This window comes from Balaenoptera ricei, chromosome 7, assembly GCF_028023285.1.
Source record: "Balaenoptera ricei isolate mBalRic1 chromosome 7, mBalRic1.hap2, whole genome shotgun sequence".
Lineage (NCBI taxonomy): Eukaryota > Metazoa > Chordata > Mammalia > Artiodactyla > Balaenopteridae > Balaenoptera > Balaenoptera ricei.
In genome coordinates this window covers 41,361,470-41,367,198 of record NC_082645.1, presented here as the reverse complement: position 1 = coordinate 41,367,198, position 5,729 = coordinate 41,361,470, and positions in this window count along the sequence as shown.

The window sequence follows — 5,729 nt, the reverse complement described above, 5'->3', positions numbered from 1 at the left end:
AATAGTCCAGATAGATTTAACTGATATTTATAGGAGATTCCATCCAAAAACAGCAGATTACACTTTCTTCTCAAGTGCACATGCAACATTCTCCAGGGTTGATCACATCTTGTGTCACAAATCAAGCCTCAGTAAATTTAAGAAAATTGAAATCATATCAAGCATCTTTTGTGACCACAACGCTATGAGATTAGAAATCAATTACAGGGAAACAAACAAAAAACACAAATACATGGAGGCTAAACAATATGTTACTAAATAACCAAGGCATCACTGAAAAAATCAAAGAGGAAATCAAAGATACCTAGAGACAAATGACAACGAAAACATGACAATCCAAAACCTATAGGATGCAGCAAAAGCAGTTCTAAGACGGAAGCCTTAGAGCAATACAAGCCTACCCCAAGAAACAAGAAAAATCTCAAATCAACAATCTAACGTTACACCTAGAGGAACTAGAGAAAGAAGAACAAACAAAACCCAAAGTTAGTCGATGGAAAGAAACCATAAAGATCAGAGCAGAAATAAATGAAATAGAAACAAAGAAAACAATAGCAAAGATCAATAAAACTAAAAGCTGGTTCTTTGAGAAGATAAACAAAATTGATAAACCATTAGCCAGACTCATCAAGAAAAAGAGGGAGAGGACTCAAATCAATAAAATTAGAAATGAAAAAGGAGAAGTTACAGCAGACACCTGAGAAATACAAAGCATCATAAGACACTGCTACAAGCAACTCTATGCCAATAAAATGCACAAGCTGCAAGAAATGGACAAATTCTTAGAAAGGTATAACCTTCCAAGACTAAACCAGGAAGAAATAGAAAATATGAACAGACCAATCACAAGTACTGAAATTGAAACTGTGATTAAAAATCTTCCAGCAAACAAAAATCCAGGACCAGATGGCTTCACAGGTGAATTCTATCAAACATTTAGAGAAGAGCTAACACTCATCCTTCTCAAACTCTTCCAAAAAGTTGCGGAGGAACACTCCCAAACTCATTCTATGAGGCCACCATCACCCTGATACCAAAACCAGACAAAGATACTACAAAAAAAATTACAGACCAATATCACTGATGAATATAGATGCAAAAATCCTCAACAAAATACTAGCAAACAGAATCCAACAACACATTAAAAGGATCATACACCATGATCAAGTGGGATTTATCCCGCAGATGCAGGGATTATCAATATATGCAAATCAAACAATGTGATACACTATATTAAGAAATTGAAGAAGAGAAACCATATGATCATCTCAATAGATGCAGAAAAAGCTTTTGACAAAATTCAACACCATTTATGATAAAAAGTCTCCAGAAAGTGGGCATAGAGGGAACGTACCTCAACATAATAAAGGCCATATATGACAAACCCACAGCAAACATCATTCTCAATGGTGAAAAACTGAAAGCATTTCGTCTTAAGACCAGGAACAAGACAAGGATGTCCACTCTCGCCACTATTATTCAACATAGTTTTGGAAGTCCTAGCCATGGCAATCAGAGAAGAAAAAAAAATAAAAGGAATACAAATTGGAAAAGAAGAAGTAAAACTGTCACTGTTTGCAGATGACATGATACAATACATAGAGAATCCTAAAGACGCCACCAGAAAATTACTAGAGCTAATCAATGAATTTGCTAAAGTTGGAGGATACTAAATTAATGCACAGAAATCTCTTGCATTCCTATACACTAATGATGAAAAATCTGAAAGAGAATTTAAAGAAACACTCCCATTTACCATTGCAACAAAAAGAATAAAATACCTAGGAATAAACCTACCTAGGGAGGCAAAAGACCTGTATGCAGAAAACTATAAGACACTGATGAAATAAATTAAAGATGATACAAACAGATGGAGAGGTGTACCATGTTCTTGGAAGAATCAACATTGTGAAATGACTATACTACCTAGAGCAATATACAGATGCAATGCAATCCCTATCAAATTACCAGTGGCATTTTTTACAGAACTAGAACAAAAAATTTTACAATTTGTATGGAAACACAAAAGACCCCAAATAGCCAAAGCAGTCTTGAAGGAAAGAAATGGAGCTGGAGGAATCAGGCTCCCTGATTTCAGACTATACTACAAAGCTACAGTAATCAAAACAATATGGTACTGGCACAAAACCAGAAATATACATCAATGGAACAGGGTAGAAAGCCCAGAGATAAACCCATGCATCTGTGGTCAACTAAGCTATGACAGTGGAGGCAAGGATATACAATGGAGAAAAGACAGTCTCTTCAATAAGTGGCGCTGGGAAAACTGGACAGCTATGTGTAAAAGAATAAAATTAGAACTCTCCCTAACACCATACACAAAAATAAACTCAAAATGGATTAGAGACCTAAATGTAAGACTGGACACTATAAAACTGTTAGAGGAAAACATAGGAAGAACCTTTTTGACAGAAATCACAGCAAGATATTTTTTGATCCACCTCCTGGAGTAATGGAAATAAAAACAAAAATAAACAAATGGGACCTAATGAAACTTAAAAGCTTTTTCAAAGCAAAGGAAACTACAAACAAGATGAAACGACAACCCTCAGAATGGGAGAAAATATTTGCAAATGAAGCAGCTGCCAAAGGATTAATCTGCAAAATATACAAGCAGCTCATGCAGCTCAATATTAAAAAAGCAGACAACCCAGTCAAAAAATGGGCAGAAGACCTAAATAGACATTTCCCCAAAGAAGACATACAGATGGCCAAGAAGCACGTGAAAAGCTGCTCAACATCACTAATTATTAAAGAAATGCATATCAAAATTACAATGAGGTATCACCTCACACCAGTTAGAATGGGCATCATCAGAAAATCTACAAACAACAAATGCTGGAGAGGGTGTGGAGAAAAGGGAACCCTCTTGCACTGTTGGTGGGAATGTAAATTGATACAGTCACTATGGAGAACAGTGTGGAGGTTCCTTAAAATCTAAAAATAGAATTACCATATGACCCAGCAATCCCACTACTGGGCATATACCCAGAGAAAGCCATAATTCAAAAAGACACATGCACCCCAATGTTCATTGCAGCACTATTTACAATAGCCAGGTCATGGAAGCAATCTAAATGCCCATGGAAAGATGAATGGATAAAGAAGATGTGATACATATATACAATGGAATATACTCAGCCATAAAAAGGAACGAAACTGGGTCATTTGTAGAGACGTGGATGGATCTAGTGACTGTCATCCAGAGTGAAGTAAGTCAGAAAGAGAAAAACAAATATCGTATATTAACGCATATATGTGGAACCTAGAAAAATGGTACAGATGAACCGGTTTGCAGGGCAGAAATTGCGACACAGATGTAGAGAACAAACGTATGGACACCAAGGCGGGAAAGTGGTGGTGGTGGTGGTGGTGTGATGAATTGGGAGATTGGGATAGACATGTATACACTAATATGTATAAAATTGATAACTATTAAGAACCTGCTGTATAAAAAAACAAATAAAATAAATTCAAAAAAAAATAAAGTGGTATTTCAGTGTTGATTTAATTTTCATTATTTGTGAAGTTTAGCATCTTTTTGTATGCTTTGTGTTTTCTCCTTGTTTTTTGTTTTGTTTAACTTCATTTTATTTATTTATTTTTTTGGCCGTGTTGGACGTCCTGTGGGATCTTAGTTCCCCAACCAGGAATCGAACCTGTGCCCACGGCAGTAGAGCCATGGAGCCCTAACCACTGGACCTCCAGGGAATTCCCTGGGTTTTCTTTTTAGATTGTTGTTTCAAACCCTTTGTCCAGTTTTTTTCTCTTGGATTGTTAATTTGAGTTTTAAAAGTCATAATGATAATATATTTTATGACAATAAACTGGCTATGTGCACTGACATAGTCTCCATTTCCTATGTCACACCTTTTGAGAATGATGTTAAAAAAACCAAAATTCAGAAATACATCTTTGATGCCATGAACACATACTAAAGTTAACAGGTCTGGCTGCCAATTATGTTTTCTTAAAATTATTACTGAGTTCTCTTCATATATGCTGGTACAACCCTGATTGATTTAAACTGGTCTAGGGCCATTAAAAGATCTTTTACCCAGTTTGCTAGTGGAAATTTCAGAAGGAAAACTGCAGTTTAGACTGATTCATGTAGATATATTAAATGCATCAAAAAGTCACTTGGATTTATTGCTGGTGGATTTGAAATTTTGCCCACATTATGCTTATGTAAATTAATACCTCACTGGATTATAAATGGAGACAGATCTCTTCAAGTATTGGGCATTTTCTTTAATGTCAACCATTATTTCTAAAGAGCATTCCTTGTATTGTAAATCTGTTTTTATCAGAGGAAAATTTCTTTCTTGTTTTTCTTTTTTTTTCATTTGTGTAAGATAGTGCTTGCCATGACTGATAAACTCGTGTTTCTCAATATATTCTGCATTTCAGCAAAGCCACTCTGTTTCAAGAAGTAACAGATCACCTCAGCTTATTTCCCTGATACAAGTTTGAATGGCACATGCATAGTTCTCACTCAACCTGTGTATGTAGAGAGATAGCAAAGAGGTAGCTTGGATAAGTACACAAGTACAAGAATAAGCTATTTTATTTCTTTATAGATAAATTTTGAGACAGAGTATATCTATGAAGATCTTCTTGAGAATAGGAATTCAGTAAACATAAAGTGCTAACATTTCCTTGATTTTTATGAGTAACAGGGGCAACTGGAAGTCAAATTCAAAGTAAACATGCATAAACACAGAGGACAAACTGAAAAGATTTTGAAGCAGGTGTGAAGCTGTGAGTCTATTTTGGAGACAGATCTAAAATTTAAAATGCACAGAAATCAAGAATAGTTAGAAAAAAGGTAGCTGCCTAAAGTCACTTTCTGGAGTAGTGAGACTCCAAAAGACAGGAGACAAATGAACACAACTAACACAAACAAAGCGTATCCTCAAGACACTTGAGGGATAATGATTGAGTCATAATCATATTGATGCCACAAACACAGACAAGGTCCTTCTGATCTCATAGAACCTGGTATAAAATCACTGTGGTAAATGATGTAGGTGAAGTGTGAATGACAGAGAGCCATAAATCACAGTTGATCTGAGTGCTTTGGAAAACAAAGAAAAAATTTTTTTAGCATCTTTATTGGAGTATAATTGCTTTACAATGGTGTGTTAGTTTCTGCTGTATAACAAAGTGTATCAGCTATACGTATACATATATCCCCATATCCCCTCCCTCTTGCATCTCCCTCCCACCCTCCCTATCCCTCCCCTCTAGGTGGTCACAAAGCACCCAGCTGATCTCCCTGTGCTATGCGGCTGCTTCCCACTAGCTATCTATTTTACATTTGGTAGTGTATATATGTCCATGCCACTCTCTAACATCGTCCCAGCTTGCCCTTCCCCTTCCCTGTGTCCCCAAGTCCATTCTCTATGTCTGCGTCTTTATTCCTATCCTGCCCCTAGGTTCTTCATAACCACTTTTTAATATTTTTTTAGATTCCATATATATGTGTTAGCATATGGTATTTGTTTTTCTCCTTCTGACTTACTTCACTCTGTATGACAGACTCTAGGTCCATCCACCTCACTACAAATAACTCAATTTCGTTTCTGTTTATGGCTGAGTAATATTCCATTGTATATATGTGCCACATCTTTATCCATTCATCTGTCGATGGACACTTAGGTTGCTTCCATGTCCTGGCTATTGTGAATAGTGCTGCAGTGAACATT